The sequence below is a fragment of the Cryptotermes secundus genome, unplaced genomic scaffold, assembly GCF_002891405.2.
Source record: "Cryptotermes secundus unplaced genomic scaffold, Csec_1.0 scaffold320, whole genome shotgun sequence".
NCBI lineage: Eukaryota > Metazoa > Arthropoda > Insecta > Blattodea > Kalotermitidae > Cryptotermes > Cryptotermes secundus.
In genome coordinates, this window is record NW_019731221.1 from 386086 (window position 1) to 410588 (window position 24503).

Here is a 24503-nt window from a genome sequence, read left to right on the forward strand (position 1 = left end):
TGAGGATAACTGAAGAGCTACTTGAATTGAAAAATAGCGCCTCCGATCTGGAAAACCGAGATTAACGGCCGTGGGGATTATTTGCGCTGACCACGCGACATCCTCTAACCGCTAAAGTTTGCACTAACTTCGCCCACAAGCGGCGGTCTCTCGGTCGGTATAGTTCGCTTGCGGACTAAAAACACGGAGTTTAGTTTTATGAAGTGATTGTCAGTGAATATTTTGTATCTGAAAGACAACCCAAACTCCGGCTATGACACTTGCGATAGCTTTGACTGGTAGGGGTAACTGTGTTGTTTAGTCGTGAACTAATCAGTGGTCATTACGATAAGCAAGCTTTTCCGAAAATATTTCCTCTTGGTATTCTGTTTTCATGTCGTAGCATAAATGTAGTTGTTTTTGTAGAAATATTCGACTAATTGATGTTAAATGCTTTTGACTGCGTTCTTTTTGTTAATTTGAATTTAAAATCATTATGGCCTTCACTCTAGATAGTGTAATATTCACTGGATCTCTCTTCGTTGTCGTTGACCGAAAAATTTCGGAGTATTGTGCTTCGGAGTAGCAGCTCTACTTGCTCATACGTAAAAGGTAAAAATAGAATTCAGTGTTATAGACTTAATATACTTAATTTATGACGGAAACTGTGAAGTTTATCATTAACTTAATTTGACCACGTCTCACTGGAAGCATAAGTGACCCAACACCGAGAGGTTTAGCTGTAATTTCCTATATATACAACATTTTGTTTATTATTGTGCTTAGTGGGGTGGAACTGAGTCCACTTGGTACTGCGGCCACTACTGGCATAGTATTGTACCAGCCCCAGATGAAAGATGATGGTGATTGTGGAGCAATTGGTGGAATAAGAATTCTATGACCAATTGACCAATGAATGCAATAACATTCTCAGTCTATGTCCTTCCTTTATTGTCAGAGACCAAGTTTCACACCCATACAGAACCACAGGCAAAATTATAATTTTGTATATTCTAATTTTTATGTTTTTGGACAGCAGACGAGAAGACAAAAGGTTCTGGACTGAATGGTAGCAAGAATTACCGAAGTTCATTTTTCTCTTAATTTCCTCCTGAAGCAGGTTTCGATCTTTTTTTTCCATTGGCACTACAGCCCCAGTGGGCCTAGGCCTACCTCCATGAACTTCTCCGTTCACTTTGGTTCTTCTAGATCTTACATGTTCGGTAGGACTCCTTGGGCGGGTGATAAGCTCGTCGCAAGGCCTCTACCTGTAAACAAACACAGAAAAACGCACACACACAAACTAAACATCCGTGCCCTGAGTGGGATTCGAACACGATCCCGGTTTCCAAGCGAGCGAAGACAGTACATGCCTTAGACCGCTTGGCTACCGTGACCGGCCCAGGGCCACTTTATCCACCACAAATCCCACATGACCAGACCCAGGCTCGAACCCGGGCAGGCGCCGTGGGAAACCAACGAGTAACTGCCTGAGATATGGCGTCGCTGTATCACAACTTAATAATCCCGAAATAAGGTACACATCTGCAGCTTTTAAACTCGTGCAAGTTGACTCAGGAGATAATGCTGCTGATTTGTATTCGAAAGGTGCTCGGGTTGAATTCGGCCGAGTTACCGACTGTCATGACCAAGCCAATGTAGATAGCATCTTGAGACAGGCCACGACTGCATCGTGTCGTATCCTTCCATTATTCATTCAGTTCAATTTTATATATTTTCAGCTGTTGAGAGCATCTTTATATACACCGCAAATAAAGAAACGATAAGTTTCAAAGAATAAAATGCTTCAAAATGCGCTGTGGACACAGATCGACATGTGCTCTTCGGCATGTAGGATTTTTTTATTGCTAGTGGGGTGGGAGTAAGTCCCTTGTACTGCGGCCACTTCTGGCCTATTGTACCAGCACCAGATGATAGGTGAGGTGATTGTGGAGCAATTGGTGGAATGAAGATTGGCAGGGGAAACCGAAGTGCTCGAAGAAAACCTGACACAGCGCCACTTTGTCCACCATAAATCCTACTTGACCAGACCCGGGATCGAATCCGGGCCGCCGTGGTGGGAAGCCAGCGACTAACGGCTTGAGCTATGGCGCGACCTATGTAGTAGGACATTAAGGAAGGAACACAGACTGAGGGTGTTTGAGAACAGGGTGTCGAGGTAAATATTTGGACCGAAGGAAGATGAAGTGACGGGAGTTTGAGAAAGCTGCATAATGAGGAGCTTCATAACTTGTACGCCTCCCCAAGTATAAGTAGGATGATCAAGTCAAGAAGGATGAGATGGGCATGGCATGTAGCACGAATGGGGAGAAGCTGAATGTATACAGGATTTTGGTGGGAAGTCCAGATGAAAAGAGACCAATAGGAAGATACAGACGTATGTGGGAGGATAATATTAAGATTGATCTTAGAGGAATAAGATGGGATGGCATGTACTGAATTGAGCTGGCTGAGGATAGGGACTGGTGAACACGGTATTGAAACTTCACTTTCCATAAAGCGTTGGGAAATCCTTGAGTATCTATCAAACTAGCGGCTTCTCAAGAAGGGCTCAGCTCCATTGAGTTAGATGGTTAGTTAATGTGAATTCCTTTTATATCTAAACAACTGAGTGTATTGTTTAAGGTTATTATTTGGGACTTAATTCATTTTTCGAGTTAGAAAAGGTGTTGCATTTCTGAAACTTGTTCTATTTCGATTTTCAAAGGGGCAGGATACTAAATCCCATTTCTTTAGGCCTCTAGGCAGAAAAAATATAATATTTGGAGATTTCCTTCCGTACTTTATTCATCTGAAGATGGAAACAGAACCAACTTCCAGAACATTCGGATAATGGACAAGGTCCGAAGTAAAGGTTTCAGACAGTTGGTCACGCTGTAATCGGAAAGCTTATACTTATTTGGGTGGGCGTCTTAAATATTTACTCTTTTTATTGCATTTAACGAATCTGATAATAAAATTACATGTTATATTATTAGGCCTAATTAGGACAAAATTTCTCGACGCCAAGAGGTTACATTTTATAGAAATCTAAATATTTTGGACAAAGAGAGGTGTCATAACTCTCACCTTTATCCTTATCAACACTTGGATCATCTTAATTGTTCCTCCTCGTAAACTTGTACGTAATCTGTTATTCATCTATTCAGAAAATTGTTCATATCTTGTTCCATTCTAGGAGCATTTCTGTCATATATTCTTCACCATCCAGTCTTTAATATGCTTAACAGCTATTTCCTACACCATACTTCGTATTATTTAATTCAACCACGCTTATTATCGGCTATCTTTCTCTACTCCTGCTTCGTATTCCGTACGTACTGGGTTCAAACCTATGCTCGGACATTAGTTGTCATGACTGCGGTTTCTCGTACCCTTTTTCAGTAAGTCCAAATTAATTTTTCTCTCTCTCCTCTTGCTCCCACTTTGAAGCATACGGGTGATTTCTCAGTTTCATGATCATTTTACAGACGGTAGGACTCCTTGGAGGGGTGATCAGCTCGTCGCAAGGCCTCTACCTAAATACAGGACAACAAACATAGAATAAACATATACTCACATCAAACATTCATGCTTTGTTTGGATTCGAACCCATGATTCCGGCTTCTTAGCGAGGGAATGGAGTACATGCCTTAGACCGCTCGGCTACCGTGGCCGCTCATTTATCTCTTATAGTTCTATAATTCGGCGGTATAATATCTTAAATATTAAAGAACTAGTTTAAACAAAAATGAGGAAAAGAGCGATTATTATGTGTCTTGTGGGTCTATGTTTCTTTAGTACCTATCTATCCAGACAGTCGCGAGTACCGTGAAAATGCGTGTATCTGAGTAACTTATCTCTGTGGCAGACTGAAAGATTTTAATGTTGAAGATTGTACCAACAAACATGGGACCCAGTACAAGTCATATGGTAAACTGACGAGCTGAAGGGTAGGTATTCGATTCAAGGTAAGGACAGGAGTTTCACTCTTTGCCTACTTGTGAAAACCGGCTTCTCAATCCACGCTGAAGCACGTATCCAGGTCCTCATTTCGTTTTGTTTAGAGCTGAGATTGCATGGAGCTCTATTCACATCGCCTAAGCGTTTCAATTATATACTGCATTAGCAAAGAAGAAGTTCGGCACACCCATCACTTTCATATTTTTAGAGCAGGAAGATTATTATATGGAACACCGTTTTTAAGAAAAATATATTTTATCCGCAAAATGTGTCTTTGTGTTTCACTAGATTATCAGAATAAACTCCGATTATTTTCCTATAAAATTATTAAACGACTAATATTTTAATGGAGAACCTGTCTGTTTTCTGTAGATTTAGAATTGGATTTTGGAATATCATTTAAATAAATTTCAGGCCATAAAGATTAACCATATAAGACCAATACCTGAGGCAGACTGCAATGTCATCCATATATTGTCATGTGTAGGGTGGTACGCGTGAAGAAAATAACGGATTCTAGTTCGAATGATTGGACTTATTAGCACTTCGGTTACAAGTGTCAGTAAGGTTGTCAGCCTTATGCGCCGGTCGCCCTTTACTCCCCAGAAATCTTCCTGGTACTCATTTCTGTTGGAGGCTGAGTCGATCCCAGGGCCATAGTGCGCCTGGAAGGTATAAACTGTCTTCATTCGCGTTGACGCTGGGATCGCGGGTTTGAATCCTAATTAAAGCATGGGTGTTTCGTGTGTGTATGAGTTTAATCTATGTTTGTGTTGTGTTGTGTTTAGTTAGCGACCTTGTGACAGGTTGATCACTCGTCCAAAGAGTCATACCCTCTGTGAAATGATTTCGGAACAGAATAAGAGGTCAGGGCCCTGTATGGGCTATGAGAGCCATTGAAAAACAAATGGAAGAGATGGATGGATAATTTTTGGGAGGCTCTCCGTATCCCAGAACATGTAGTCTCGACTACAGACCGTCGAATTGTAGAGAGATATGCGAACAATGAATTGAGAAGAATTTTCAAATATGCAGTCTTGGTCTAATCAAGTCACTACCCTGGAATTTGGTGGATGGACTACGGAAATCCACGAAAACCCCAGGATACATGTTGCCCCGGTCCAGATAACTACCGAGTACTTCCCGAGTACTTCCCTAGTATGTATGTACAAGCCGCTGCTACATAAACCTGCTCAGTCAGGATAATATTAAATGGACCCTACTTAGAGACTCTAAGGATTGGAAGTGGGTGCAACAGGATCAGGATTACGTCCATTGGAAGGCTTTGGTATTAATGGCGCTGCAACAGATTCTACCACTGTGAGATCGGAAGCATTTCCGGTTGGAGACTGGATTTCCCTGTTTCAAGATATTAACCAATCATTTCCTTCGAGGGAATTATGAAAATCGAGGAAAAATATATTTTATCTCCACTTAGCTTCGAACCCAACATAACTGGATTATGACCGAGGATTGCCTAGATGAGTGCTGGTTGTGTTACTGAACAGCAAAATGGCTTTTCTGCACGAACTTATAAAAATAGTTGATGTCTTTGTGGCGCAGTTAAAACAAACCTACACGCCTATATACAGTTATTAAATTATTAAATTATATCCAACCCGATGTTTTCCCCACAAGGTAAATTTATCACGTGTTCCATTTCTTTCCCACAACAAGCAGCTCTGTTTGCCCCTAAACACGAAGAGAGTGAGCTTACTAACAGAGATGCTGTGTTCTCTGGGAGGTACGAATTGAATTCTTAAATAATATTCAGTCGAGCTTTGAGCTATGAAAGCGTGATGGTCATGAATAAGACTTTTCATTTCACCACTTAAATGTCATCCAATCTTCCACTTTACACACTTCTTTATGGCACAAACATCAAATTTAGGAGGGTCCTTTATATTCTTGACAATAAAAAAAAGTATTGGATGCGTTTTCGACCGCAGATGAAGAGAATGAAAGTACCACTGAGAGCGAGGTGACTGGCTGTCTTTGAAAAGGAGGGTCCTTCGAAATGTTGTGAAAGGAACCACCCCATCTCGCGCTCGTGCAGGGATCCTAAAAGCGGGGCGCGTGTCGGCATTCCATTGGCCCTCTAACAGGTTGTAAGAGGGTGCATTCAATTAGTTTTCCTTCTGTTGTGGGAAAAGAAAGCGGATCCTTCCTACACTTTTATTTGCTTTGGCACGAGACAGCGATTTCGCCAGCTCGGGGGAATCACAAAGACCAGGATTCCTTATCCAGATGCAGGGGATGGGGTACGAATTGTCAGCTTCTGTTGACTTTGGCAGACGTTCTTACGTTCCACCTCTTCCTTCTTCATCTCCCTGCCCTTCTTTTCTTCTCTCTCCACTTTCTGCTTTAATTTTCTCCTTTTCTCTCTCTTTCTCCTCAATTTCTCTAACTTCATTTCACTGATCTTCAATTCGTTGTGATTTACTTCTCCAATTCTTTCACACTCGCCCTTTTCGCCTCTTATGGCCCCCATACACACACAGTTTGGCCTCCAGTTCGGCCTGCACAGTTGAAGACTGAAAGGCAAAACTGACGTGTGTGGTGCGGCCGGTCGGCCGGCCGGCCAATCGTTTGGACTGTTGGTCTGTGGGAATTGCCTGTGCAATTTAAAATATGGATCAAATGAAATTCGTATTTAAGGTGAAAGCTTGTGAACTACATTTGTAAAACATACAAGTCGCCTGCCGTTTTTGCATTATAATCGTTATTAATTTGTTGAGTTTCTTATTGTCGCTTATTATTTTAGAGATAAGGTGACCAGTTGTCTCCACTGCACAAATACAGGGTTATTCATAAATCCGCGAAACAATTTAAAAGTTCACAACAAATAAACTATGCATTGGATCATGGTAATTCTTAAACCGATAGAGAATGAATCCCTCCAAGTCTTTTTGAAACCGCCATTGCCTGCTAATCCCAGGGATCTTCGCAACCGTATGACCGCTACTGTGATTCTGACCAACCGTGATAAGCTGACACGGGTGTGGGACGAAATGGATTATCGCATAGATGTCAGCCGTATCAGCAAAGGTGGACATACCGAGCATCTGTGAACTACGTAAAAAAATGGCGAGTTTGTCTCTATTTCAGTGAAATAAAATTTGGTATCCTTTGCGTAGTTTATTTATTGTAAATTTTCAAAATGTTTCACGAATTTATGAATAACTATTCAGCGTATTTTCTTCTTCTCCGTTTTAAAGTAATTTAAAAGCTTAGTTTAAGTTGAACAACTAATGAATTTGTTTGTTGTGTAATACCATACTTAATATGTCTCCCAACGTGAGATGTCTTATTTCTTCTGTTGAAATAAGAATTAACATGTTACAGTCCGGCCGCGTCATAGCTCAAGCGGTCAGTCGCTGGCTTCCCACCGCGGCGGCCCGGGTTGGATCCCGGGGTCTGGTCAAGTGGGATTTGTGGTGGACAAAGTGGCGCTGGGGCGAATTTTCTCCGAGTACTTCGGTTTCCCCTGCCAATCTTCATTCCACCAAATTCTCAATCATCATAATCACCCGGGGCAGGTACAATATGCCAATCAGTGGCCGCCGTGCCGAGTGGACTCAGCTGGATTCCCCCCCCCCCCCCGCTAAGTGAATTAAAAAATTAACATGATACAGTCATACGTGAGAAGTGTCATGGGCTTAATATGATTTTATATTATTTAGCGTTTTGCCTACTTTAGCGGATAGAGGGTGTCGCGTGGTCAGAGCAAAGAATCCCCAAGGTCATTAATAACTTCGCCGGCAAGCAGCTGTCGCTCGGTCGGTATAGTTCGCTTGCGGACTAAAACCACGGAGTTTTATTTTGCGTTTTGCAAAATTGTGTTCTGCTACACATCTTTATATGTTATCAACGTTATCATTCATATGAATTAATTTACAAGTTAATGTGGGATTATGAAATTCTGATTTTTCTGAAAAGGCTTTTACCCAGACAACATTTGAAGTCCAATAATTGTGCGTGTACCATCTGCCTTAACATACCAAACCTCTGCATTCTGCCAATAGAGTATTTGTGTTTCGTATGGTTCTCGCAATAAACTGCGAATTTTTCAGTAAAAACTCTAAGTGGCTGGTCTTTGTAACGGAGACCTGATGTGTTTTCTGTTAGGTACGAACTTAATGTTTATATAACATTTAGAATAAAACATAATATTGTCAACATAACTTTTCGTTTGAAACCGGCATTTTGGATTCCAATATTTATGAACCTGGTGCAGTTAAATCACCACCCCCCTCCCTTCTATCACCACTTTTCTTGACAGAAATACTGGGACGCTCCTTTTCGGAAATTACAGATGTGAGCTACATATCCTGACGCTGTGCCACTGAGTCTATTGTGATGCCAATTTTTCATACGAAGGCGCATGGTGATGCCTGATTGGTGGATTTTCATTGACCGAGCTGTAATTCGCCAATGGGGACCGCACTCAGGGACCTGAAAGTTTAAGTACTTGCTGGACAACTCTGTAGGAACATTCATTTGCCTTATATATTCACGCCATGAACCTGCCAGTTTGGCACGATCACAATTTTTATGGACATGAAAACGCTTCGGAGCATCACAGCTCGGTTTACCACTTAATAATACAAGCATTATGACGACACAGAATCCAAGCCGCTTCATGTAGCTTATTTCTATTTTACATGCTAATATACTCCACATACAAACATGCCTATACATCACTGTGAATCTCTATTGAAACTTACGCACTATCTTACATGTGCAACTAATGAATAACTAATTAATGCACTACTTATTCACCCACGAGGATCAGGGATAGCGTAGTCGGTGTAGCGACTGGCTTCTGGCTGCACGACTGAGGGGTCGGAGTTCGAGTCACGGTAGGGTCAAGAATTTTCTCTTCTTCATGCTGTCCAGACCGGTTCTAGGGTCCACCTAATCTTATATCCAGTGGGTACCAGCCCCTGGGGGTAAAGGGGTCGGGGTGAATAACTGAACACTCACCTTCAACTAGTGCTGAGTTGTAGAAAATATGGATCTCTACATCCACTCCCCCATACGTCTTCATGTTTAATCGCAGAGTTAATCACAGATACAACTCAGCACATGAAGAAAGGAGAAATACCTCAGCAACAGAGATTCTTAACCAAGTACATAGAAAGCGGAAAACAACACTGTCCGGACCTCTAAGGATGGCAATATCACCCCAATATCCCGTTGATAGAAGAAGCACGAAGACAAGAACCTTAGCGATTTAAGATTTTAAATATTAAGAATTTTAATAATTTTTAACTCAACCACATTTTATCTTAATTAAAATCTGTATATAAAATTTTGATTCTACTTTATGTAATAGTAGTTTCCTCAACATGCAGACATATAAAGGCATTCATATAAATATACATCTGAGTCACACTGGACGGTGTTGTCAGATCATTCTATAATATTTACCTTCTCTACCTTATTTACATATATATATATACTCTCTCTCTCTCTCTCTCTGTGGCGCTACAGCCCCAATTTGGGCCTAGGCCTACCTCCAAGAAACTCTCCGTTTCACTTCGGTTTACTGGATCTTACACATTCGGTAGGACTCCTTGGGCGAGTGATCAGCTCGTCGCAAGACCTCTACCTATAGACAAACACAGAAAAACGCAAACAAACATCCATGCCCTGAGTGGGATTCGAACCCACGATCCCGGCTTCCGAGCGAGGGAAGACAGTGCATGCCTTAGACCGCTCAGCTACCGTGACCGGCATATATATATACCCACCTATCTAAGCAGCTTACTAAATAAGAAATTTGCAAACTAATTCTTTAAGCGATTACCTGGTTTAGCAACTTTGTAATCGACTAAGAAAATTACCCATAAAATAATTAATCTACTAACTAGACAAACAGCAAATCACATACCTAATGGCATGGTACGGAGTATGCCTCGTGATGTATCATTTTATTTCAAAATCTGTTTAACATATGGCACTAGGAATAACCAAGAGTGAGAGAAGGGATTGGAATGGAATGAAACATACCAGACTGTACTGGGGTTACATTAATTTTTGGGGCTAAAATACAAGTACCCAAAACAAACATCTAGCAACTCGGCTGGACTCTGGTAACAAATCAGATCTAGAAAGGAAATGAGAGAAAGCTTAATAGGCCATTATTTTCCAGATCCAGAATCAGGTAACAAAAATAACAACACAAAGATAAAAAACAAAATTTATGGAACCGAATTAAACAAAAATATTTCTGAACTACGTACTTTAACAAATACAAATTATATTTCTGTCCTGTGAGATATGACGCCCTGTAATTTTATTGTTAAATTCCGAAGTTTCGGAAGAATTTGTTTCCTCCTTATTCAATATAAAATAGGTAGGATTCCTCCGAAATTGTTGGTACCTGTCTACTAAACAACACAATATTACATCACAGCAGATCTTAACCTTTAAATCTCACCGTCATGAGACCTTAAGTCTCCCAAGTTATCATCAGATAGAATTTTTTAAATATTTACTGAAATTCTAACCACAGTCTTATATCTTCCTGCCTGATTTCGAAAAACTTAAATAGCCTGAATGTAGGGATACAAAATTGTAGTTTTACCCGTTGTTGTGTATCGCTGTGACACTTTGTGTCTCAGCCTGGATGAATAACATAAATTTATGTTAAGGGAATGAGTGGTGGAGGTAGTGTTTACATGTAGGGGAACCCCTCTCTCCAGATGTTGGGCAGACTGGGGTCACCGAATGAAGTAAGAAACTGGGCTGTACATGCAGCCCGAATTCGAGGTATCAGAGCCCTAAAAAGTACAAAATTTTAAACAGAAATTTTAAAAGGAAGAAACCGTTTGAAACGAATTCAGACAATAGCAAAATAATACTAGATTTAAATTAATCTTATAGAAATAGGGTGCGAGGGCGTGTCAGATGTAGGATTTCAGACACTCACAGTTGTGATAATGAATAATTCTATATTCGGTGATATGGAAGGAATATGTTTCTCCTAAAAATCATTTAATTTTCAGCTGCCTGTATGACGTTTTATCCCAGAAAATTTATCCCAGTCACATGACTGGATATTCAGACCTTTGCAATAACAGAATATCTTGACAGATTTGGCCATTGTCTCAGCTTTTTGAGGACAGTGCTACTAGGAATTAACGAAACATTTTTAATTAATAGTCGATAGATACAGAAAGGAGAATTGCAGGTCATTATACGTAAATATTCAACATTTAATGTTACGAAAATTTTAAATATGCTTACTTGTATTTTGTAATGTACGGAGTGTTAAGGAAAAGCTGTCCCTGTACTTAGCTAATTAAGCACTACCCCATGAAGATTTATGGGGGAGTGGATGTAAAGACCCAGGTTTTCTTGACCTCTGCACTAGTTGGAGGTGAGTGTTCAGCTTCACACTCCGGCCGCTTTACCCCCTGAGTAAGAGCCTCCGATATCCGTTGGATAGGAGGTTGGTTGAAAACCAGAGCCGGTCTGAACGACGTGGAGAAGAGAAAATTCTTGACCCTACGGGGACTCGAATTCCGACCTCTCGGTCGTGGAGCCAGTAACCAGTCGCTATACCGACTACGCTATCCCGGCATGGAGTGGTTATGTAAATATTGACCACTATCGAACACTTACCTAAAATAATACTGGGTAGGTGAACATGCAGGCGAGCAAGCTAAACTTATGGAGCTGTTGTTCAGCATTTAGATACAGCCTCGTGTTAATTCTGAAGCGGGCTGCTAAGGACTGAGCAGAAGATAACAGCTTAACTCAAATTAGTAGAAAATATTTTATGATCAAAATATTTACAACTAAGAGGTTGGAGTCGCGAAGGAAGCGAAGTGGAATTATTGGCAATTAAATATGACCTACGAGAAGAGGGAATTTGTAACTTTGGGAAATCCTCTAAGATAGGGAGAAAGAGAGATTATGAGAGTGACCTGGAAAAAAACTCGTGATAACATAACCAGAAGAATACAGAGAAATATATCACAACATATTTGAAAGAATATCCAGTCAGGGTGAAATATGACCATTAGGGGGAAATTTGAGGTGTAAAATAAAGATGGTCGAATTGGATTATTTCTAAATATATCTCCATATGACAAGGGAAAATGCATTGTGTTGCTGTACCAGTGATATGAAAAGTACAAAGTAGAGCTCTGTGGTTATATGGTCATATTATGAAAATTATGGAAGAATGAGTACAGAAATTTTTGATCTATCGGTCACAGCAGAGAATAAAAGAAGAGAGAGCTCTGTGCAGAAGTGATAAGCACGTGATAAGAATATTGTGAAAGTTAAGGTTTGAAGGCTATTGTAAGAACAGATTTCTGCTGAAACTGAAGATGAGAAATATACTAATCTTTAAATCCAAGAAGAAGAAGAAGAAGAAGAAGAAGGAGAGAAAGAAGCACGATATTTGAAAACTCGAAAATATTGAAAGACGTCACAATTTTAACCTCATATTTAATTCAAGTTCATAATTCTAAGAAGAATTAAGATTTAATTTTTTCATTCTGAAAGGAGAAACCTTAGATCTGCCACTATATTTACCCACCTCAATTCAACGCATACCCACATAGGCCCTCGTATTTTTTTAAACTTTGATTGAAAGAAAAATTTCGTATTCCTCTTCAAATTCGATATTTCTGCTTCTCAGTTAACTGTATAGACACTGCATTCAGCTTAATCTACTAGATATTTAGCAGAAGTCCTTGAGGAGAGACCGGCGCACCACAAATGCAGCGAGCATATATGCAATACCAGACAGAGTTCCGAACGTGCAGACCCCGTACTCCAAACTCGGTCGGCAGAGCACAGAGAGTACCGTTTAAATTAATACAGTTCTAATTAGTTCATTACGTTTAAATTCTCACAATAATAAACAAGATCTTGAGTTTTATTTAGCTTAACAACTACATCTTAAACTTGCTGTAAAAATTACATGCGAAAAACAGAGATAACTGTAAGTACTGCTTATATTAACACATTGAAAAGCTCTGCACTTCTTCATTAGGGAGTATTTATGAGTATTTTATGTTTCACTGTATACAAAATATTAATAATTGGCCTTTGTAATCGAAACTTGTTGTTTTTATGTAGTTACTGAAATTTCAATTACTCTTTAGATGAACTTCATACACAAAACGGTGAATCTTTGTGTTGTTACTTTAGATGGTCATTTGGGTATATTTTGATGGAACAACCCAATCTTTAAAAACGAATGAAAAATGTATTAAAGGTGTCTGACCACTGCTTTACATCTGAGCAACCGGATTAAGAATTGGAGTTTATGCCAATCAGAGTGGCAGCGCGGTCAAGGCATAAAATATCTCGAATTTGGGGTCGTGATTTCGAATCACACTCGAGGCATGGATGTCTGCCTACGTTTATTCTGTGTTTGTGTTGCTCTGTGTATAAGTAGAGGCCTTGCGACGGGCTGATCCCCCTTCTAAGGAGTTCTTCTACAGACTCTGTTTGGGATTAAGAAACTGAAAAATCGGCCAAGTCCAAAGGCCTGTAAACCCATAGATGGGGGTGAAGAATAGAAGTTCTCCAGTACTTGTTTGAGCAGTTTCACTGGTAAACTTCAACTGTAATTAGAAATTCGATTGTTTCACACGCCTATTTTCTTTTCTTTTATTGCTAGTGGTGTGGGACTAAGTCCCTTGTACTGCGGCCACTTCTGGTCTATTTTACGAACCCCAGATGATACGTGAGGGTAATTGTGGAGCAATTGGTGGAATGAAGATTGGAAGGGGAAACCGAAGTACTCGAAGAAAACCTGCCCCAGCGCCACTTTGTCCACCACAGATCCCACTTGACAAGACCGGGGATCGAACCCGGGCCGCGGCGATGGGAAGGCAGCGACTAATCGCTTGAGCTACGGCGCTGCTCTTCAGACACCTAAAGAAGTATATTGAAATTTAGTGTACAAAAGTGTTGTGGAAGAAACTAGCTCATAATTTCATAATGGAGGGCGTTCGTACTAGCGGTGCTGACATATTTACATTGTTTTATTAAGGACTAGGATAGCAAATACAATTTAATGTGCAAGCCTAATAGAATTGAGTCTTGTTACTATCTTTAACCACTACTGATACCTAGCAGTCCATCTCTCTGAGCAAGTTGAAGTTTCCTATTTGAATACGTGCTGAACTTCATATATTCGTATAGAATCGATAGAAAGAAAAAAAAAAACTCCGTGATTTTAGTCCGCAAACGAACTATACCAACCGAGCGATCGCCGCTTGTCGATGAAGTGTAACGCCAACTTTTGCGGGTAGAGTGTGTTGCGTGGTCAGCGCAAAGAATCCCCATTACCGCTAATTTCGCTTTTCTAGACCGGAGCCGCTATTTCCTTGAAATAGCTCCTCAATTGTCATCATGAGACTGACTGGTCCCGTTCCAGACCCACTACTTCTCAGAAACAAAATCTTGTAACGCTGGGAATCTAACCTCTGGTTCTGTAGCCAGGAAAGCTAACCACTTGACCACAGAGGCGGTCTCGATAGAAAGAATGATTTGACTAATTGGAAAAGATCTGGAAGGAAGTATCATGAGGTATTTTCTGCGTTTATATTAATTTTTGGAAGGAATGGGAATGATTTGACTAATTGGAAAAGATCTGGAAGGAAGTACCATGAGGTATTTTCTGCGTTTATATTAATTTTTGGAAGGTATGAGAAACATCACGAAAGCTTCAATCAGCTAACCAGTCACTGAACCGAAACACGAAATCAGAGCCTTCAGACTACAAAGCAGGACTGCTAGGCACCCAAATAGGTAATCAGTCATAGTAGCAAAATAAATAGGAATACATGGATGTTTGTATTGTGAGTGTATTTGCTAAGCGAATTAAGTCAGTCACATATGTTGTACTAGCGTTGTTAATTAATTACGTAAGTAATTACATGAGTAGTTATTTAGTTAGTTGGCAACCTTTATTTAGTTTCTCGGGGTGAGGTGAGATTGAGACCACTTGGTACTTCGGCCACTAATGGGCCTATTGTACTCGCCCCGGATGATAGATGATGAATGTGGAGAAGTCGGAGAATTAGAATTGGCAGGAAAAACCGAAATACTCGAAGAATCCTGCCCCAGTGTCATTTTGTCTATCAAAATGTCCACAAAACCTGATCTAGTCTCGAGCACGGGTCGTCAGGATGGGAAGCCGACACTTAACCGTCTGAGATGTGGCACGTCCATGAGTGGGAACTCACTTTAATAATTAGTCAAACAGGAAGTTAGGCCGTTAGACAGTAATGTCTGTAGTTACGAATTCACTAGTTAATATGAAAGAAGCGTTGAATAATTTTGTGAGATTTTATTTCATGAGCTTCTTGCAAGAGCCTTGTGTTGCAAACTTACAAGAAAGTAGATAGGTAGAGAGATACTGAACTAAGCTATCGTTACATCCCTCGGCGGCACTTCCAAGCGATATATCTTGATGCAGGCTTTCTTCCAACCAACCAGACAATCCATCACAGACTCTTTGTAAAACCTCCCCCAATCTTCTTCCTTTCCCCTTCCACTTTCCTTCTCTTGCTCGATTTTCTCCTTCTGAGGCATAAATGACGCAAGTGAATTTCTAAAAATTTATACTGTAGATATGGCGAACCTTTCACTTGCCTGATACGAGGAGCCGTCAGCCATCTTTCTCGCTCCAGTAGCGCGCAAAGTAATTAATAATATTTTTATACGCTTCTAGACAGCTCTTTAGTTCCAAATTTTGTTTGAGTTTTCGAAAACAACGCAAATATCATCAATTAGTCTGTTAGACTGATTTGTGAATTGTATGTATTAATTTTACGGTTAAAAATAATACACAAATAAAACAATACGCCTACTTTCTTTCCTTGTAGTTGTCTTTCTGTAGATAATCCTACCTCACTGTATCCGAATTGGATTCAACAAGTAACATTAAAAATGCATCTTACGAGAGACAACTGTCACTTAGAGAACTACTGAACTGGCAAGTCAGCCCAAATGTTAATATTTTCACGTTTAGGGAATTTTGTGAGTTACTTTTAGACGGATTTTGGATTGGATGATTGGATCTATTGACAGCCTATCCACACAACTCGGGACTACAGGAAATACAGCGTTATTGCTGATCTACACACTTTCAAGTTCACCGTTACAAACGCACTAGGTTTCTCGGTCTTCACTAGTCTTATTCATGCAATGGATTTATAAGAGTTCCACTGTCATTTCAAATCACACATGAAGTCTTCTTTTCACATCCTAATTCCTTTCTTGCTATTATTCTGCAACTACCAATTTAATTCAATTCCTCTGCTACAAAACTCATACCCTGGCAGGCTGACGTCTCGAAACCCAAATCCCCACTGAAGGTCCTTGACTGAACTCTTCTTTATAACCACTTTGTACAGACCACGCAGGAGACACAGCCCCTCTATTGTTGTGAAGGCTTGTTTACATCGTTGTTGCAAAGAAATTGAAGTTACTCGATTGTTGCTTACGTGTTAGTTGCCGTGGAAATATGTTTACGGAGTCGTTACCTAACAATAAACGTCTATTCTGAATTCGCTATTCCGACTTTCGGGCATCATGGCATAATACGAAAATATGCGCAACATTGGGAACCAGCCGATGCTTTACTTTACTTTACTTTACTTTACATTTTACACAACTGTTATGAGTATCTTTCAGAGTCGATGATTTTCTCTTTTCTCCTGTTGAAAGAAAATATTCTCTACGATATTCAGTTCTTGTCTGTGTACTTATGTTGCTTATTATTTTACACAAAATACTGTCAAATATAAAGTTGGCGCGACTAATAATAATGGATTCTGGATTTGATGATTGGGCTTATTGTCACTTCTTTACAATTACAGTTAATTAATACAGCTCACACATTGAACTCCTTCTGAATGACGTCTGTCTGACGAATCTGTATGAAGACACTCTCATGAATCTCTCAATAATCTCGGACTGGTCCTTACTCTCTCGAATTCACGAATGCACTGCTTTTATAACTGCCTCGCGGCCTCGATATAAGGTATCAATTTGAACAGTTCCCTTGTTGTAACAGGAATGACTTTGTTTAGCGGCTTGCTACCTGACAACGTTCATTGTTATTCGTTGTAAGGGAACTAGTTTTTGTTAATATTCGTTGTCGCGGAAACACGATTACCGCGTCGTTGTCTAGTAATGAACGTCTGTTCCGACTTTTAGTCGTCATGTTACAATCTATAATGCAGTGTTATTTTCCAAAATACTGATTAATTTCTTTATTTTATTAACTCTAACTTTGGTTATTGTAAATTAACATCAGACCCTGTGAGGAATATAAAATAAGAAAGAACGCCTTTTGAAAATGTTTGTACTCAAATATAAAACGCATTTTTTCCATCTTCATCTGTATAGTCTCTTTCTAAAACTTATATTGTTAATAACTGACAAACATATATTTCATTCCTCAGAGTAAATGTTTTAAAAACATATTTATTCTTAAGTGCGTTGTGATGTCTTCCTAGCCGGTCTGTGCATTGCCATAATTTTACTTTGTATCATTTTTGGAAAACGCGACGTTTACAGTCGCCTCGCAAGAGCAACTTCTGTGAGTACTTTATTCACTAATACTTCCATAGAGTTCCCAACAAAAGACACCGCTCGGGCTTTACAAAGGTGCCAGAAGAATCCTAAATATGCGACACTTTGAATCCACCAGCCAGAAATTCGATACAGTGTCACCAACCTAAAGGATTTGCAAACACCTCTACAGGCAAAATATAAGAGACTTGCAGTCTTTTAGGATTCAAATTGTTCTACATGAGGCAGCAGCTCGATTCAAGACAAGTATACGGTTTGTGAATCCGTATTGGTGTAAGCGGTAAGGCTTCTTAAACGAAAGTTTTCAGTACGACACTGCTTCTACGGAGGGTACGACATAGAAATACGCCAAAGAAACATATACGTCTCGAACTTGGGTCGAAGACAAGATCCTGATGTGCAGAAGTGTTAAAACCGCACAAATATTTAACGGAAAATTTTATCACAAGTAAACATAGAAGGACTCGAAAACACATGCCCAGTGCTGGGTTCGAAACCGCGGTCCCTTTACGTGAAAGAACCGAAATCATACAGCCATTAGAAGAAGTTCTTTGTTACTGTGAAAGGGTTCAAACCAAGCCCCAAATATTATTTAATTTAATGGGGGAGGACTTACATATCTCTTAAAATTTGTTGGTATTTGTAGCAAATCGGTCCGTTAATTCACGATACTTCAGTACTTTTAACTAGTTTCCTAGTGCTTACTCTTGTGATGTACATATAAACAAGGTTTCCCACCTGCGCTTCGAGACCCCTGTTTCAAATATTCTCGGATGACATAAAATAATTCTCAGTCTTCCTACTCTTCTTCCTCATCAAGTGTTTGCTCAGTGGTAGTAAAATATCAATGCATTCCTTCGAATATTTCACGAGAATACCAAGATATGTGGCAAGAACTGCCGCTCACAGTGGCCGAGCAGTCTAAGGCATGACATGTCTTCGTTCGCTCGAACACTGGGATCGTGGGTTCGAATCCCACTCGAGACACGGATATCTGTGTGCATTGATTATGTTTTTGTGTTGTCCTCTGTGTAGACATATATATATATGTATATATATAATTTTAAAGGCCTACTAGTCTCTTGATCGGTTCTTCTTCCTTTCCCTCTTCGCCTGTCAGCTGCATGGAATGGAGGAAATATGTTCACTGGAAAGTAGACATGAAAATCACTATACGAAATTCGGAGTCTGAGGAATTAACGTAGATGGTAGAGAGAAAGAAGGGGAAGGAAGAAGGTTAAAGAAGATGAACAGATGAAACAGTAGTGAAGACGTTGAAATATGGCTTCATATAACATAAAGTTTGTTGCGGCCTCCTGGAAAATCTGGGCCCCACCTCTGTCTCTACTTCCCGTTTTGTTCTTTTCTAGAATCGTCTGATTCGAGAGGGAACGGGTTGTAGTTTTGAGCATCCCGTAAGATGGATTCCTTTTCGTGTGACGTGTCTGTCACTCGAACTGAAATGGATTACTGAAAATATGTAAGCACGCATTCATACAAGGCACATTCCGAGCAGTTATTACAAGATGGGTGTCATGTTCCTGTAGATTTCTGTCGTCATCAAGCCCCCAAAGACTTAAAATAGACGAGTAAAATTGTACATGAAGGGATAATATTGTCACGTGTAGGGTGGTACGCGTGACGAAACTAACGGGTTCTAGTTCGGATGATTGGATTTATTAGCACATTGGTTACAAATTCTTTTAATCACACATAAATATAGCACCATCAGTGATTTGCACGCTTTCCAATCACGCACACGCACTACGATTCCTACTCTTCACTAGTCGTCTCCTTGCAACGGATCTCAACACCGAAACTAGCACTTCAAATCACTATGAAGTCTTCTTGCTATTTCGTCTTCAATCACTCTGGAACGTCGGAAATAAAAATTCTTCTGGACTCATTCCTCCAGCATACGACTGGTTCGCAACTGCCCTGAACGAATTATGTCACTCCTTCGGTTAGTCAAAGTCACATTGCGACTGACGGCCAGTCAGTCTGTAAGTCTTGGTGTCGAGCCTCATCTGGGGCTCATGACTAGGTATTTATTACTGTTTGACAGTTACGGTCTTGTTTTTGTGGGGCTCCATCTCCGACGAGAGGACGGGTCTGTCTTTTGTATATGCTGCTAGCCTTTCCAACGCAGTCTTTCTGGGATCTAAGTCCCTTGGGACTCGCGACCATATTTTACTCTCCCAGATTTGAGACTTCCCTTTTTTTCGCCTCCTACGCCTTGCAGGGTCACGGTGGAGGTATTCGACCCCGCCTCCACACGGAAGTCAACTGAACTTAAGTCAAAGTCAGAGTCACATAGCGACTGACGGTCAGTCAGTCAGTCAGTCAGTCTTGATGTCGAGCTCCATCTGGGGCTCATGACCAGATATTTATTACTGTCGCTGTAGTTAACTGTATTCACCCCTCTTACAAGCCTTCAGCAAGGACACATACTCACTTAGATCCCTTAGGAAGAGTTACCTCGAGACAGCCACTCTGAAGCGCGCACAGTGACAGCAAATGTCCTCCAGTGATTGAGGTCAGCTCTTTCTGAGGAACCCCCCTAATCTGAGGGCAAAAACATATCCAGCTTCCGGAACGTTGTGTTTGATATTTTCTAGGATACCGGACGATGGACAAAGTCCAAAAACGCAGTAATTCTGAACAAGGTGGTGGTGGTTCAGACATGAATCCTTAAAGTTTGAGACATAGGATATGATAATTTGTTACGTTGTAAGGACTGTGGTGCATCTCAGTGTTGGTGATGGATGACTGTCGAGGAATGATGGAATGGTGATCAGGGTGTGGCGACCAGAGAAACTCGGGAAATAACCCGCTCACGTGCCACTTATTCCACCACGGATCTCACGTAAAGTTATCCGAGACTGAAACCGATTATGCTCTGTGAGAAATCAGACTCTAACCGCCTGAGCTATAGCACGCCTAGCTACATGCGTATCCCACAGAGTTTTATGAAAATCGGTCGTTCATGAGAAATGCTGTTAGTGAGGACACATAGGTACATATACAAAAAAACAAACTCCGTGGTTTCAGTCCGCAAGCGAACTATACCGACTGAGCGACCGCCATATGTCGGCGAAGTTATTGCCACTCTGTGGTCCAGTGGTCAGAATTCCTGGCTACAGACCCAGAGATCCGGGTTCGATTCTCAGCGCTACCAGATTTTCTGAGAAGTAGTTGGTCCGGAACGGTGTCACCTCAGCCTCGTCAAGATAATTGACGAGATATTTCAAGGAAATAGCGGCTCCGATCTAGAAAACCTAGATTAACGGCCGTGGGTATCCGTTGCGCTGACCACGCGACACCCTCTAACCACTGAAGTTGGCACGTAGTCGTTTGAACGTGTATTGCGTTATTACGTTTCGGAATTCATCCTAACGAACTGTAGGAAACTGTTGGAGGTATGCAAGACTTCAGATGTTTAATTACGCTTTGCTTACAAAAAGGGGACACCTTTCAACTCTATCATAGTCTCATTTACATGACACAGACCACGGATGGTACATAACGTCGCCAGAAAATATATGTTATACTTCCGTGTAACGCATGGCTACATAAGGACGAAAATATGGGAGAATGGTTAATTTCATCTCTGCTCTTTATTCCTTTTCTGGCTATTTTATTGTGCCTTCTGTTTTACTCCCATTCTCCTGTCTTACGAAAACACAAACCAGACACGAGAATTACCTTAATTTGAACATGGCATTGTAAAAGGCATTGCTATTTTAATTGTCAGGGCCAAAGCCCCGCGTTAGGTAAGAAGATATGTTTTTAATTCATACATTTATATCACCGGGGGCACACGGTAGCGCAGCTGGTTGAGGCACTATGTTACAAGCCGAAAGGTAGCGGGATCGAATCCCGATGAGGTGAACTTTCTCAATTTACTTAATACGTAGTGGTTAAGGTACTATGCTACAAGCCGGAAGGTAGCCGGTTCAAGTCCCGATGAGGTCATTGGATTTTTTTCAATTGACCTAATCCTTCTGGCCGCACTAGGCCCTGGGGTTTACTCAGCCTCTAACAGAAATGAGTACCAGGAATTAATTAAATAATTTTCCTGGGGAGTGAAGCGCGGCCGGTGCGTAAGGCTGACAACCTTACCGCCATCTTTGAGCCGATTGTCTACATAATGTGGGACCCTTAACGTCTCACAACCCTATGGCCCTTCATGGCCTGTTACAGGGATAGCTTTACTTTTTTTTTACTTACTTCCAGCCACACTATGCATCTGGGGTCAACTCAGCCTCTAACAGAAATGAGTACCAGGAATATTTTAGGGGGTAAAGGGCGGCAGACAACCTCACCGCCATCTATGAGTCAATTATCTACAAAATGTGGAACCTCGATGTCTCGCAATCCTTTAGGCCTCCACGGCTTGTTACATGGATAGCTTTCTTTACATTCATATCACCAAGTTTCAGCCATAAATAATTTCTAATTCCAGACTTATACATCTTGAGGTGATACTTGCCTGATTAATATTATTAGTATAAACAACTATCTCTCCCTGCTAGAAAATTCCTTCAACAGCCCACTGTGTTAACACATTCACTCATCCCGGTGAAGTTTGGCAGCATTTTTTAACGTTTTAAAACAGAGTGCTTGCTGTATATAAATTAACATTAAGAAATTCTACAGCTACCGTAGTGGACATTTGCAGCTATCATATAATTGTCAGAATATACAGCGCTCCTACCTCTAAACTGAATTAATTTGTTGGTATTTAAAATGGAGAATCATTGCCTTTTGTGTAAGGCAGAAACTTAATTTTCAAATAAATCTGAGTTTGTCGCTGCCGTCAGTATGAAGATTGATGTCTTTTGAGATTTTGGCACAATATGGTCTGATTTGATTCCTCCCTTCCTTGTATGCTCCTCCATTTTCCGTGTGGACAGGGCGTACAAGTGTCAGTGGTTACTACTCTCTTGTCTCCCAATTTATTCTTCTTATGTATCTTCCTGTTAGCCTTACTCATCTCAATTTTTTTTTCCTCTTGTATTATTTTACATGTTTTTGCCTCTTAATTGCTTACTTTTTCCTATGCATCTCTACTTTCCCTTTGATATCTGCCCTTGTAATGGCCACTGATTCCCGTTATTTTCACGTATGCTTAAACTCATCTTCTCTTCCCTATATTCATGGAGCCTATTGCTCTAGCGTGAAAAGAGAATAAAGAATTTCATCATAAACAATGAACTTATCTTCAAGACCACAATAATACGTAAAAAAGTCAAATTTTCCCTGTGCTTAATAAATTAAGCACTACGCCATGAAGGCGTATGGGGGAGTGGATGTATAATCCACATTTTCTTGACCTCGCACAAGTTGAAAGGGAGTGGTCAACTTCAAGACCCTGCCGCTTTACCCCCCGGGGGAAGACCCCCTGTACCCATTGGATAGAAGACTGGGTGGATCCCAGAACCCGCCTGGACGACTTGGAGAAGAGAAGATTCTTGCCTTCACCGGGACTCGAACTCCGACCCCTCGGTTGTCCAGCTCCTAGCCAGTCGCTATACTGACTGCGCTATCCCTGTTCCTTACATTAGTATGTAACTCCGCGAAAATTTCGTAAGTACTGAAGATTCTCATTACATATTTTTTAGTTTTTCTTTTTAATATTTCACATTTAAGCCTCAGCCTCCTCGAAGTCTGCTTTGAAACGTTTCTCTTTATTTGACAAAGCTTCACGATTGTGTAATAGAAGGGATAATTTTAAGAATTTTGTGTATTTTACACTTCAAGTTTTCATAGTGCAATAGGCAGGTTAGTGTGTCCTTACATAGTATTATGAGGGTTATAATTAAATTTCGGTTGCTGGCTTCACGTGTATAAATAACTCAAGGAAATTTTAGTTTTTTCCGCAGCTGCAATAGTATCGTATTAAAGCCTAAATCTTTGTTACAAGTCGTAAGATATTTTCATGCGGTGCAAAGAAAGGCAGATGCGTTCCGAGTCGCGTAATGGTTCAAATTGGTTTCCAAATGGAGTGGGAAAGCTTTTTAAGTGAGTGGGTGGTTGGTTGAAATACTGAGGAGGGTTTAACCAAGAGGTCTGGATTTGCACGAGGTGATGGAAAGCGTTGGATTGAGTGAGGAGGGTCGAATTTATCCTGTCTTGACGAATGTATCTTAAGTGCGCGGACATTTTCCATTAAAGGCGCCATGAAGATGGGAAGTTTTTCTTCTGGGATTGGTAGAAGTGTTCTGCAGGAGGATGAGACTAAGAAATGAGAGAAAAGAGACCGGAGTTGAGAGATTTGTTAGAAATAAGATGGAGACAGGAAAGTACTTCAACTCTTTACTCCAAACCGGAGAGGCTAATTCTACATTGATGAGATGCTAGAACAAACTTTATTCCATGGCTAAATAAGAATTATGTTTCAAACTTAGGAAGTGTATGCATCCCGTCTCAGACAATTTCAAGTTGAGGTCTCTATGGGTTAAATTAGCAGTAACTCGAGATATACGAAGAAAGACTTTGCAGAATTTATTCTCAGTTTGAAAGCTTTATCCCATCACTCTCAGATGTGGAGTTATCAATAATTCTGCCTGACACGCACACTCTCTAGAGATTGAGGGCCCCAAGTACTTGTAACTAATATCCAGGCGTTTTGTAAATTATTTTTTCAAAGAACAAAAGGAATGCATTTGGGATCTCGTATCTGTTTTCTTCCAATCGATGAAAAATTGACATTAAATTTTGTTAGATTAATTTAATTTTTATCTTTAACGATCCAATATATCCTATACTTCTGGAATTAAGACAAAATTAATTATAATTTCTTTTCTGTAAAGGAGTTCATCATACAAAATATAATGTTTACGTAACTAAAAACGTAACCGTCGTTAAGTTCTACAATATTTATCAGAAATATTTTTAGACATGTCGAATACTTAACAATAATAATAATAATAATAATAATAATAATAATAATAATAATAATTACTCAATATATAAAGAAT